Below are 14,992 nucleotides of genomic sequence, written 5' to 3' on the forward strand. Positions count from 1 at the left end.
TTAAATGTAGGGCCTTGAGTCACAGCAAGCAGGTAATATACATTTATAACTTATGATATCAATGAGTATCGCATAGGCCAGAGGACTGTGGCGAGTTGGTGAGTGGTGCCCCTTTGCTGACCTTTGTTCGGTTTTCAATATTTCCATTGATGAGCAGCCCAGAGGAGTGTCCTAGCACAGGCAGCCTGACCCAGTCAAGCAGGAGGGCCTGGGAGTAGGACAACAATACCCCATTAAGGACATCCAGCAGGCCAATATCAGAACTGGACCCGAGCCCTGGACACAGGGTCCAGCCGATATGTCCAGACCTGGGTAACGACTTGGTGAAACTCATCCAGCAAGTAAGCCAACCTGCCGCCATCCCCAGACTCCATACAGAATTCAGTGTAGCAACAGGGTCTCCCCACAATCTCATACACACAGGTGCTTGGTCATCATCTTCGCAGCGGCCACAAAACACAGACAGGCACCGCAGAAACTCTACCAGAGCAGGAAAGAAAAGACAGAGGGACAGCGGACAGAACAATGCCAACTCTACCCACTCTCCTCTGCTTTCACCCGACATCACGCCTCCACCATTCCCAAGAGGAAAAGGAGGGGAGCGTGTGCATAACAGCTGGTGCTGCCTAGGTTGCGAGGCCCCATCCAATACCACACACGCCAGCCCAAGCAGGCAGACCCACCCCAATGTATCAAAGCTTACTGTGAAACCAGCCTAGCCCAACTGGGGAGACCCTGAAGCCACAAGCCTCACATCCTATATACAGGCCCTTGAACTGTCAGGGGAAGCCCAGGTATGGCTCATGTGGAAGAGGAAAGGGCCTAGGTTAGTGAGTCAGCATGGAGACACTGCACCAGGACACTGAGGAGGAAGGGAAAGTAAAAGACACTTGTTTCATTCAAAGTCTGAACTCTGAAGGGAGTAAGAGCATTAACGCACAAACAAATCCTCCCACAGTAAAAAAAAAAACAAAAAAAATGGGTTTTGCAAACAAATACACATTTGGGCCAAAGATGATGAGGTCCCAACAGCGGCAGCAAGGTGGGTCAGGATCATAAACCGGTCCCGTATGGGTCCCGTATGGCATAAAAATCCCAAAGCCTTTCCCAGTCGGCATAAGCCAGGAGCATGACGCCAAAAAGTGGTGATGCAGCAAAAAAATAAACAAACAAAAAATGCACAAGCAGAACAATAAACTGTCGAGACTGGCTGAAGCGCACAAGCACCTCACTTCTTTCTTTTAAATGTACTGCTCTGCACCACACTCCAATACCATCCCATTTGGGTATTCACACCCATAAGTATGGAGGAAAGGAAACTGGATGCAGGAGTAATGACTGGTCTTCTGCCCGTCGTCTTGCTGTACTCCGCTTATACAGTCACTGAGTGCCTGGATCCTTTTGTATGCTCGATGCCATTTTGCTATCAGTTTATTCTTGGATGTAGAAGGAGGACAATGACCTTGTCCTCAACTTGGAAATTCTGCAACTGAGCCCCACTGTCAATCTGCCTATTGTGCTTCTATTGGCGGCATGCAACCCTGTTAAGCAAGGTTTCAGAGGACCCCAATTGCTCTTGGGTGGACTGTACAAACTCTCCAGTTTGTGCGTCCAGGTCACTGGTCTCCCGTCCCTCCTTCAAGATGGTCTACCCCAAGAAACAGCCCAATGGGGAGAATATGGTTGAAGTTGCTGGGTATTGTGGGCAGCATATAATGCTCAGCAAAGTAATTCATTCCAGTTCACTGTCTTCAAATATCAACATCCCAATAAGGTTCTTTAGGGTCTCATTAAAGCAACCTATGAGGCCATCCGTAAAGTGGTGCCTCGTTCCTTCACGGGAAATGCCTCCAGGCAATAGGTGGTATTGGTGTAATACAGGATTACTAGGATTTACCAGTTCCCAGATGTTGAAAGATTCGGAGGGTCTATTACCATCCAGCCCCACATGAGAGATGGCAACTTCAATAATAGGTAAGCGTTCGAGAAGGGTCTTGCTCCTGGAGGGTCTCTGACACAAAGGCCAATCCAGACAGTGATTTTAAATTGGCGATGAACACCGGGCTAACTCACCGTCTGATCATAAGATCTTGTGTCTTGGTTACCTGTGGAGAGATGGTGTGGGCCAGGTCTAATACTGCTTTCAGAATTGCGAGGAAAGCCTCCATTAAAGCCTTTGAACATCCCACTGCTAACACCATCTACCACATATTATAGTAGAGTGATCTGGAGTACACACACAAGCTGGGTACCCCTAGACTAACTTCTCTAAAGCAGTCCTTTGGGGGCTTACATGCTGTTCTGTCTGGACAGTTTGATGTGCCTTATGGGGGGTTTACAATCCTCTTTCGGTTGTTGCGACAGAGTTACGTACTCAACCCTGTCAAGAGGGGAGGAGTACCCCCTCTCAACCTGGGGCAGAAAGCCTACCATGGGGTTTGCCGAACCAGTCGTGTTCCAGAGGTGCCGAGTGGGAGTTTGGTCACTACTTACCTGTTCAGCGTAATACTCCAGTGTTTTCTCTCTTCCCCGCTTGGACGGGCAGCACCAGGATTCCTAGCAGTGGAGACCAGAGTCTGTATCTAACTGGAGAGAGAGGCAGCGACAAGCGAAACAGCTGAGAACCGCCACACAGATCACACCAACAAGACAAACCCTTCACATAATCCAGGCATGAACTCTAAAAATACTTTTTGCATCAGGCTGCCATATACAAAGCAAAGAATGTGGACCTGTGCATGAAAAGGGAGCCATGCTCAAGGCCGATTGCATAGATTTTGGGTATTGTAACCCAGCCCTCAGACAAAAAGAAGTCATCAGATGGCCCAGGGAACCAGCTGATTGGGAGAGACCATCGAGAAAAAGGGGGACGATAAAACGGGGTAAAGACACCAGGGCACTGTGGGTTGTTCGGGTGAGGTCAAAGGGGGAGAAGGAGACCCAAAAGACCAGGCAGTGGATGGACGATACAGCAGAGCATGAAGGAGAATTACAGATAGCATATGCAAGGAGAGGTACTGGTTGCTGAGAGAAAGTGGTATTTGGGTGTAAGTGCATGCAAGGTGAGTGACACTATGGGAAGGTGTAAGGGGTGCAATTGAGAGTGGTTGAGATGGTTGACAGAGTGAAAAGTAGGTGACGGTGGGAGAAGATGTGAGTGGGGTGTACGGTAGGGGGAGGAGAGTGCAGTCAAGTGTAGCGGTAGAAAGGTAGGAGTGTGTAGTAGAGGGAGGATGGTGTAGTGGAGGGTGTAGCGGAGAGTGGAGTGAGGAGGGTGTAGCGGAGGGAAGAGGGTATAGTGGAGCGTGTAGTGTGGAGGGAGGAAGGTCATGTGTAGAGTAATGGGAGGAGGGTCTACTAGAGATTAAGACCCAAAGGTGGACATAACGAGTGGAGAGAGAAAGGAACATCAGGGAGGCAGACAAGAGTGTGAGCTAGAGAGTGGAAATACAGTGTGGGGAGCAGGAAGAGAGTGGGAGGAAGGGAAAGGCGATGGAAGCACAGGGCGAGGAGTACAATAGCATGAGAGGAAAGAGCAATGGAGCCTGGGTAATTTGAAGGTTCCCAACCCAGTAATAAACATCACTGTTATTTCTGTGGGATCTCTGGATATGGTCGACCTAGGAATTCCCCCGAGCAGGTCAGACCGACATGGCATTTGCCTTCAGGCCATTGCAACCAGCAGGTCAGCTTGTAGATAGTAGAGATTCCCGATCTCTAGTGACAACCTTGAGGCTTTGGGATGCCTGGGCTGGGGCGGTGAGAGCACAAAAGAGAGTAAGGGACAGCTTTTAGCGAGCCACTTTTCAGAATCCCAAATAAAAACCTTTCAACCTTTAATGGGAGTTGGCCTGTTTCGTAAGGCCATCTTTGACACTGTCCAGCATGTCATTCCCATCTCCTCCACGAGACTGTGTTACAAATTTATCTTCTCGGCTTGCTTAGGATTTCACAACCACCCTTCCTTCAGAACATTCTTCCCATGGGCTCTGTAAGGGACCTCTGCAAAGGCAGTCCCCAGCATTTGGGTCTCTCCTTCCCAGCCCCTGCTAAGTCTATCCGGGTGTTCTGCATGCCGCTGCAGCAGAAGCTTGTTTCAACCACCTCCATCAGCTACTTTGAATTAACTGGGGCCCCTCATACCTTCCTAGGCTAGCTGTTTTTAGAGTCCTGTTCCTAGCAGAGACTTTACCTTCTCGGTTTTTCAATTCCCTCTCAACTAACCCTGCCTTTACTACCCCCTTTATCACTGTCTCACTCCCATCTTATCTAGATATCATAACCTCTCCTCAGTATCTCTAGCACTTCCGGATGATGTTATATGAACAAGGGGGCTGCAGTCAGGTCAACCAGATGCCGAGTCCAAAGAAATATTTGTTTAGTAATTGGCAGTTGTCAGCAATGTGGACATCCCTATATTGTGACTGCCCAATGTAACCAAACTGTATTGCTAGTTTGGGTCATCCAGTTTGCGCCAGCACTTACAATCTTTTGGGTGGTTATAGATGGTTTAATTGAATCTTTCTTAATGATCAAACAAGGTATATGTCAATATGCACACAATTCCAGTGCCTCATGTCCAGGTCTTAGTTTCACTTTTGTCCTGGTCTTTGTGACATCTTTGGATGACTCTTGATATTTCTCAGAGTTATTGAGTCCGTTTCAATGGTTTCCAGTTCTTTGGGTCTCTCATATACACTTTGATTCAGTGGGGTTTTTTGATTCCATTAAATTGATTTTCAAATGTTCTCATTTGAGATGCCTTCCAACTCTATGGTTCCTGGTGGGGTTCTTTCTCAATTGGTCTCAAACTTCAAAGGAGTGACTTTTCTCAGACCTCTACACGGGTTTCCCCACTGGATCATCAGGAGGATTTACTGTTTTAGGTTTGTTTGGCCATGAGGGGAATTCTAAAGGGAAAAGACGAAATTACCTGGTGTCAATAATAGTAATACCAGGTTATGATTGTTGATTAATCAAGAGAGCACTTGTGAGCATTCTTTGTTAGCATTGCATAGTAAACAAATGGAGATAGGTTCTGTGGATTTGCCATCAGGTGTGGCTTTTGGGAAGGGTTTCTTGCTGGTTTAAATGGACCCTGTATACATGGTGTCTAGTCAGTATCCTTAATACGGTAAGGGGTGCAGTTAAATAAAGCTCAGCAGATTGCCAGGAGTTTCTGATAAGAGGGAGTTTGTTACCTCAAATAGTGCTAGTTGTTGGATTCAATTGTCCAATAGTTTGAAAAAGTCAATCCGTGTTTTCGGGTCTGCTTTTTCTAAATGGCCGCTTCTGTAAACAGCTGTGCGATGATTACGCAAGTCGGCCATTTTCAATTGGTAATGGATATGCATTATATCTCCGGAAAGTTGGCAATATCCATGTATTCTCTTTAGTTGCAATACATCAAATTGTTTTTCCTTTTAAGGCAGTTTGATAGACATGCACTTTGTTTATGCTGCTTCTGTTTGTATATTGTAAGAGAACTAAATTTTGGTGTTGACATTTTTTCTATACACACACATTAGGAGGGTTTTAATGATATAAACATGAGTTGGCGGATGTCTATGAGATTCCAATAATTTTACTGAAAATTGATCATTTCATTTTCCTGATTTAGGCCAGTATTTGCAAGTGTCCATTACATTTATCTATTTGGCTTCTTTCCTTCTCAAAATATGTTTTGTTACCCCCTTTAGGTGGCAAGTTGACTTTCTCAATTCCAAAAAGGAAATTTGTTCAGATGTGTCTCCTGGATGTTCCATATTAAAACGGTTGGCCATTGGGTATTCAGAGGGTTCCAGGTCATTTCATCGCGGGATGTTTTTTCGCAGGATTTTTTTTCGCAAAAAAACATCAAATTTTGTATTTATTTGTGGAGGTGTATAAGATAAGGCAGGGAACCCTCTTTTTTTCTAAGGGGGCTTGACTCCAGAGGGTAAGGCAACAATTAGGAAAGAAATCAGCTACACTATTCATTGACGCTTTCAGTAGGAAAAAGGTCACAGTGGAGCTAACTTAGCACAGATCAGTTAGCTCATAACATAAACACCAAAAGATAAGGATATCTTTTTCAAACATTAAAGAATGAGATTTATTAGATTTACACAATTAAAAACCTTTACAAGAGTCGAAAGGTAAAGTATTCCATCCTTGGCACAAGAAAACCAATATGTTTGTACAAAGTTATGCAGTAATTGTACGCATGGGTGGGTTAGTACAACAATGGTAATTATGATTACATATACTGCTAATGTTATGGCAGTATAAAAACTTGTCGACACACACAGAGTTCAGGTGTTTCTGGTACGGTGAGTAGATGGAAAAACCAGCGGATGAAGGTTATGGAACCTGCTGGTAATTTCACCGGACTGTCTTCAGGACTGGGGGATTTGTTTTAAAAAGAAAACACGAAGTAGTTGGTGAAGTGCCAGGCACCTGAAATTGGTGAGACAAAGGATGGTGAGGTTACAAACCGGAAATTAAGATTAAAACGGAGAGTGTTTTGGAAACACTGTGAAAAAAGGACCTACCTAGGGTAGTTGAAGCGTCATGGCTAACGTGGTTATTTTGTATAGGGCCAGAATCTGGATGAGTCACTGGCAGGTGGGTTTTGTCCAATATTAGGACAGGAGGTCTCTGAAACAAGTGAAAAGACCGAGTTGTAGTTGATAAAATGGTTTTACAATGTAGAAAAAATGGTTTAATAATCATTTACCTGGTCTGGTTCACAAAATGAGTCCCAGGTTGTTAGAGATGAGAACTGATTTCTATCTAGGATGCTGGGTAACCACGGTCTATAGTAGACAAAGAGGAAGGTCGTTGTAAGCGTTTGTGTAGCACGCATCGAAATATCGTGCTTAAAAACGTACTGACAGTGCCTGAATGGAAGTATAGTGACAGTGATAAATTCAGGAGGTGATGGATAAAGGCGGTCTCTATTTGTGGATCGAGTGACTGTGTGTTGTGTATAGTTTCTGCATGCCTTCACTGTAAACTATCATTACATTGTGATCGATTCATTATTGTAAAAGTGGCAGAATATAACTAGAGCAGAGGTCAGTGCCGATATGATCTGTCTCACATAGTGTTGGCGCAGTGAGCGGAGGTAGCTTGCTTCTAGGAACACCGAAGCCGATCTGTCTTGTAACTAGTAGGAAAAGGTTGGCGGGGAGGGCTTACCTCTGTAGTCGAGCTTTGTTTGTGGCTGCCGGGGGAGTTTGTAGCTCGCGCATGCGTATATAGATCAAGCAGTGATCTAGATGACATGCGTGGGGAGAGTAGTGTTCATGATTGCTTAACCCATGTGAGTGTTCATACACATGCGCACGCGTTTGAAGATAGAATGAACGTGCGTGTAGAGTGAGTAGTGTCACTGCGTCTGCATGTATTGAGTAGCGAAGGGGACTGAACTCCATGGCATCACTAAACATAGAGAAAATAATATATAATTTCGCCAAATACTGAAAGGTAATATTACGGCAGGAAAACAAAAACATAAAGTGCATACATTTTTGTTAAAAAAGACATTTTTAAACACGAGTAATCAAGACGTATTGTTATAAACATACATTTGCAAGTCATTTTTTGTGACAGACGGACAACCAGTGGAACAGTCTCAAGAATATTATCATGCGTGAAGAAATATGTCAAAAAAGGGGGGGGGGGTTCTTCCATTACTAGAAATGCAGAACTATGTGAGATATAACGTGTCTGCTATTCAAGGGTGTTGTGGGGATTCAAGAGTCGAGGCAACGCTCAAGGGGGATTGTTAGAAAAAGGGGGTTGAGTTATTTGTTGAAGAAGAGATTCCACTCGATGGATATATTTAAACCATTTTTGACAGAATCCAGACGATCGATCCATTTTTGCTCAAGTTTTCGGAGCGCTAGGTCATGATCACCTCCACGAAAAGGGTTTTGGACAGTCTGTAAGATGACCCAGAAAATGTCATTATGGCTGTGTTTTTTCTACTTAAAATGAGCTACAAGTGGTTTGTCTTCGACGAGATTTTTGACACAGGAGCGATGTTCACAAATTCTTTGTTTAATTTCCCTTTTGCATTTGCCGATGTATATCAGGTCGCAAGGACATTTTATGGCATATATTGACAATTTTGTTTTGCAGTTGGTGAAGTTCGGAAAAGTCCATCTAGTTTCTTTTAAGTCGATGTATTTGATGTTTTTTGTTAAACTACACACTGAGCAGTTTCCGCATTGAAAGTTGCCTTTCACGCTCGGAAGATCCCACAACGTGGTTTGTCTTGTCTTTGCTTTTGTCCTATCTTCATATGTATGCACTAGGCGATCTTTTAAGTTCTTATTGCGTTTGAACGCAAATCTCGGTTTTACTGGTTTGAAAACATCTCTGTTCAATGTGTCCCAATTGGTAAGAATGATCTTTTTTATGCGATTGCTGAAAGACGTGAAGGTGGTTACACATGTCATTCTTGTTGTTTGTATTTCTTTTGCTGTGGGAGTGAGACATTGTTCTCCGTCAGTGTGTTTTGCTCTCCTGCGAGCTTGACGTATAACGTGTCCGGGATAGCCTCGTTCTTTAAGACGTGTACTGAGGTCACTGCTTGTGGAGTCATATTCCTTATTGGTACTGCAGTTTCTCCGTAGTCTGAGAAATTGACCGAAGGGTAGGTTCATTTTTAGGCCTTTGGGGTGGAAACTGCTGTAGTCCAAAAGGGTATTTTTGGATGTGGATTTTCTGTATAGGGTCGTGGCTAGGCCATTGTTATGGTCTTTATAGATGTAAAGATCCAGGAAAGGTATTTTGTTCCGGTTTTGCTCGCAGGTAAATTGGATGCAGGGGTTGCATTTGTTGAGCCAGTCTACAAAAATGAACAGTTGATCCTCCGTATCTTTCCAGATCATGAAAACGTCGTCGATGTACCTACACCAGCAGCCGATAGAGTTCTTGAAGGGATTGGAGATATGGTAAATGGAATGTTGTTCAAAAGAATCCATAAAGAGATTTGCCACGTCTGGGGCAAAAGTTGCACCCATACTTGTCCCGTGACATTGCTGGTAGAAAGTTTCTTCAAAAATGAAGTAATTTTCTGTTAGTGCTATCCTTGTGCATTCTCACAGAAAAGAAGTGGGTGGGTCTAGGCGTGTTCTTTTATCCAAATAGGAGGCCAAGGCTTCAATGCATTCCATTTGTGGAATGCTGGTGTAGAGTGACTCTACATCTAGTGTCACTAGTAGATCATTGCTGTCTACAGTCAAGTTTCTTAACTTTTTTATCATGGCAGTGGTGTCTTGTATGTAGGATGGCATGCAACTGATGAAAGGTCTTAGAAAATGATCGATGTAAATCGATAGAGGTTCTAATATTGAGCCAATTCCGGCTACTATGGGTCGTCCTGGTGGGTTCTCTGCGTTTTTATGTATTTTGGGAAGCAGGTAAAAAGCTGGAATAATAGGATGATGGTTGACCAGGAATGCTTTTTCGTCGTCATCTATCCAACCTTTTTGCCAAACGTGGCACATTAGGCTTTCGATTTCAGCTAGTAATCGGGTGGTTGGATTTGCTGGAATTTGTCTGTAGAATTTCGTGTTGGACAGTTGTCTAGTCACTTCATTGTTGTAGAGGAGGCGACTCCAAAGGACAATTCCTCCCCCTTTATCAGCTGGTTTTATCAGAAAGTTGTGATCACCTTCTAGTGACTTTAAAGCTTCCCGTTGTGATTTGGTGAGGTTGTACTTATAATCAATAGTATTAGATCTGAACATTTCTCTCATCTCAAGTAGAATGCGGTTTTCAAAACTAAGTATCTCCGGGCATACCATCGATGATAAAGGTGTAAAGGATGATGGAGGTTTTAGGCCGGTTGTCTCTGGTGGATCTTTTTCAGGGCTATCTCTGAAGAAATATCGAAGGCGGATGGTTCTGAAGAATTTTCTGAGTTCTATTTCTGTGCTGAACTGATCAGGTTTTGTGTTAGGTATAAAACTAAGACCTTTACTGAGGAGATTGATTTCATCTGACGATAGGATGTGTTCACTTAGATTGAAAATGGGAATTACCATGTTTGCGGCGGCGGCACCCATTGTCGGGTTCGCATTTGGTGTGGTCCTTGATATCTTGGCCGTCCGCGTATGCCTCTCCCTTGAAAAAATTGTTGCTGCTGCGGTTGGGTGAAGAATGACATGTGTAACCACCTTGACGTCTTTCAGCAATCGCATAAAAAAGATCATTCTTACCAATTGGGACACATTGAACACAGATGTTTTCAAACCAGAAAAACCGAGATTTGCGTTCAAACGCAATAAGAACTTAAAAGATCGCCTAGTGCATACATATGAAGATAGGGCAAAAGCAAAGACAAGACAAACCACGTTGTGGGATCTTCCGAGCGTGAAAGGCAACTTTCAATGCGGAAACTGCTCAGTGTGTAGTTTAACAAAAAACATCAAATACATCGACTTAAAAGAAACTAGATGGACTTTTCCGAACTTCACCAACTGCAAAACAAAATGGTCAATATATGCCATAAAATGTCCTTGCGACCTGATATACATCGGCAAATGCAAAAGGGAAATTAAACAAAGAATTTGTGAACATCGCTCCTGTGTCAAAAATCTCGTCGAAGACAAACCACTTGTAGCTCATTTTAAGCAGAAAAAACACAGCCATAATGACATTTTCTGGGTCATCTTACAGACTGTCCAAAACCCTTTTCGTGGAGGTGATCGTGACCTAGCGCTCCGAAAACTTGAGCAAAAATGGATCTATCGTCTGGATTCTGTCAAAAATGGTTTAAATATATCCATCGAGTGGAATCTCTTCTTCAACAAATAACTCAACCCCCTTTTTCTAACAATCCCCCTTGAGCGTTGCCTCGACTCTTGAATCCCCACAACACCATTGAATAGCAGACACGTTATATCTCACATAGTTCTGCATTTCTAGTAATGGAAGAACCCCCCCCCCTTTTTTTGACATATTTCTTCACGCATGATAATATTCTTGAGACTGTTCCACTGGTTGTCCGTCTGTCACAAAAAATGACTTGCAAATGTATGTTTATAACAATACGTCTTGATTACTCGTGTTTAAAAATGTCTTTTTTAACAAAAACCTATGCACTTTATGTTTTTGTTTTCCTGCCGTAATATTACCTTTCAGTATTTGGCGAACCTGTTGATTATATATTATTTTCTCTATGTTTAGTGATGCCATGGAGTTCAGTCCCCTTCACTACTCAATACATGCAGACGCAGTGACACTACTCACTCTACACGCACGTTCATTCTATCTTCAAACGCGTGCGCATGTCTATGAACACTCACATGGGTTAAGCAATCATGAACACTACTCTCCCCACGCATGTCATCTAGATCACTGCTTGATCTATATACGCATGCGCGAGCTACAAACTCCCCCGGCAGCCACAAACAAAGCTCGACTACAGAGGTAAGCCCTCCCCGCCAACCTTTTCCTACTAGTTACAAGACCGATCGGCTTCGGTGTTCCTAGAAGCAAGCTACCTACGCTCACTGCGCCAACACTATGTGAGACAGATCATATCGGCACTGACCTCTGCTCTAGTTATATTCTGCCACTTTTACAATAATGAATCGATCACAGTGTAATGATAGTTTACAGTGAAGGCATGCAGAAACTATACACAACACACAGTCACTCGATCCACAAATAGAGACCGCCTTTATCCATCACCTCCTGAATTTATCACTGTCACTGTACTTCCATTCAGGCACTGTCAGTACGTTTTTAAGCACGATATTTCGATGCGTGCTACACAAACGCTTACAACAACCTTCCTCTTTGTCTACCACAGACCGCGGTTACCCAGCATCCTAGATAGAAATCAGTTCTCATCTCTAACAACCTGGGACTCATTTTGTGAACCAGACCAGGTAAATGATTATTAAACCATTTTTTCTACATTCTAAAACCATTTTATCAACTACAACTCGGTCTTTTCACTTGTTTCAGAGACCTCCTGTCCTAATATTGGACAAAACCCACCTGCCAGTGACTCATCCAGATTCTGGCCCTATACAAAATAACCACGTTAGCCATGACGCTTCAACTACCCTAGGTAGGTCCTTTTTTCACAGTGTTTCCAAAACACTCTCCGTTTTAATCTTAATTTCCGGTTTGTAACCTCACCATCCTTTGTCTCACCCATTTCAGGTGCCTGGCACTTCACCAACTACTTCGTGTTTTCTTTTTAAAACAAATCCCCCAGTCCTGAAGACAGTCCGGTGAAATTACCAGCAGGTTCCATAACCTTCATCCGCTGGTTTTTCCATCTACTCACCGTACCAGAAACACCTGAACTCTGTGTGTGTCGACAAGTTTTCATACTGCCATAACATTAGCAGTATATGTAATCATAATTACCATTGTTGTACTAACCCACCCATGCGTACAATTACTGCATAACTTTGTACAAACATATTGGTTTTCTTGTGCCAAGGATGGAATACTTTACCTTTCGACTCTTGTAAAGGTTTTTAATTGTGTAAATCTAATAAATCTCATTCTTTAATGTTTGAAAAAGATATCCTTATCTTTTGGTGTTTATGTTATGAGCTAAATGATATGTGCTAAGTTAGCTCCACTGTGACCTTTTTCCTACTGAAAGCGTCAATGAATAGGGTAGCTGTTGACTCAGATTGCTTTCCTATTTATTTGTGGTGGGTTCACACCCCCAACCTCCCATCAATTTACAGCTTATTTCTATTACCAAAAAGCCACATCCCATATATATATTTTTTTAACCCCCTCCTCCTCCCAAAAAAATAAATGGGTTTTTTGTTTTTTTCTATAATAAATTAGCGGTAATAAAAAAAAACAGCAACAAAAACTTCCTGTGATGAAAGGACGTTGTACCATTCAGAGTCCTTATTTATCATGGCCCTCAAGTGTTCCATGATTCTGAGTTTGAGGGGTTGTATTGTGCAGCCTATGTATAGTGGATCACACAGGCATTGTATGCCATATACTACTTGCAGTTAATGAACTGTAAAATCTTCTTGCATTCGCTGGTATTTGTATGGCGATTTTCCCAGTTGCCATTTGTTTGCAAATTTTACAGCTGCCACATTGTCTGAATTGTTTTTGTGGTTCTGGTGGGGGTAAAATAGCTGGGGCTAATTATATTTTTGATGAATGAAGCCCTCTGAAATGTCAATACCGGTTCTTTATCCAAAAAGTAATTGATATCTTGATCTAGTTTAAGGATAGTTTAAGGATATGCCAATGTTTTTAAGAATGTTCCTTGTATTCTGTACATCCATACTATAAATTGTGATTATTCTTAGTTTGCGATTATCTTCCTGTGATGAGTCATTGATCTCATCTAAGAGCAGTTCCCTCCTTGATTTCACTTTGACTTTCTTAAATGATTGTTTAAGGTTCTTTTCATCAAAGCCTCTCTGTCTGAATTTGTCCATCATGTTTTCAGCATGTTTTAAGAATTCCTCATTTTCTGTACAGTTTCGTTTTATCCCAAGGAGCTCGCCAAAAGGAATGTTCCTAATGATATGATGTGGATGGTTGATATTTGCATGTTGCCAGCTGTCAGTTTTAAAAATAGGGTTGTGTGGATTGTGCTATTCTCCAAATAAAGTTCTAGATCCAGGAAAATGATTTTTTCTGTTTTTTCTCCATGGGTAGATGGATGTTCTATTGATTTGCATTGAGGTATTTCACATACTTTAGCAGGGATGTTTGATCACCATCCCAGATGATGAGAATATCATCTATATACCGTCCCCAATACACTATGCTCTTAATATTCAGTGAATGCTGGGTGTCGCCATGCATATTCGGTTTCAAAGTAGCCCATAAAGAGGTTGGTATAAAGAGGGGCAAATTTAGCTCCCATTGCTGTTCCTCGATGCTGTTGATAAATTTGGTCATTGAAACTCCCAATACTATTCAATGTGACGTCCAGCATCTTTATGATCATCTTGTTTTGTGAATGGTCTAAAATTGATTGTGATTTGAGGAAGTGTTCTGTGGTTTGGATTACCATTGCATGTTGGATACTGGTATAAAGGGACGTGACATACAGTGTGACCAATCTGTAATTTTGTTCCCAAGAGATGGATTTAACTGTTTTATTACATGTTTGGTATCTTTGATGAATTAAGACAGATTTGAGGCTAAGGGTTGTAGGTGAAGGTTGATGTATTGTGATACCCTTTCTGTGAAGGGGTCGATGCCATTTACGATTGGTCTACAATTTCAGAAATGGTGGATTTTTGTGTTTATTTGAGGTACAAAGTATATTGTTGCTAGTATCAGACATTGTATATCCATATATTGGTATTCGTCCTCTATTAGGAGTCCTTCTTCTCTCTATCCATCTCCCTGTATGCATCTCTCTGTAAGGTAAAGGCTGGGGATAGCTCAGGAGCAACAGGTTTTTCTTAGCAGTGAGACAACGCTGCGCCACACAGGTTCGAAATCCGATCCCACGCTACCTGCATCTAGATAGAAATGTGAATGTTAGCATGTCCCTCGCTTAGATGGAATTGTGAATGATAACATGTGCCACACTTAGATGGAATCGTGAACATTAGCCTGAGTCGCATCTAGATAGGATTATGATTGTCAGCCGGTGCCACACTTAGAAGGAATCATGAACCTTAGCTTGCGTGGCATCTAGATAGAAATGTGAATGTTAGCATGTCCCACACTTAGATGGAAATTTGAATGATGGCATGTGACGCACCTAAATTGAATCGTGAACATTAGCCTGAGTCGTATCTAGATAGGATTATGATTGTCAGCATGTGCCACACTTAGATAGAATTGTGAATGTTAGCATGTCCCTCGCTTAGATTGAATCATGAACATAGCCTGCATCACAACTAGATAGGATGAATGTTAGCACGTGCCACACTTGGATAGAATTGTAAATGCTTCTTACCTATGTCTTAGATCAGAACTTATCCCAAACTCTCACCCGCATATCGCAATGCTTACTCTCTACTCTACACCA

General features: G+C 42.5%; 1 protein-coding gene across 1 annotated transcript in view; it reads right to left on the bottom strand.

Moving 5' to 3' along the window:
• LOC138487560 (zinc finger protein 16-like) overlaps positions 1–14,992 on the bottom strand; it is a 127,316-nt gene that overhangs the window by 45,043 nt on the left and 67,281 nt on the right. The window lies entirely within an intron of this gene.

This window comes from Ambystoma mexicanum, chromosome 9, assembly GCF_040938575.1.
Source record: "Ambystoma mexicanum isolate Mex_15411 chromosome 9, UKY_AmexF1_1, whole genome shotgun sequence".
NCBI classification, from domain to species: Eukaryota; Metazoa; Chordata; class Amphibia; order Caudata; family Ambystomatidae; genus Ambystoma; species Ambystoma mexicanum.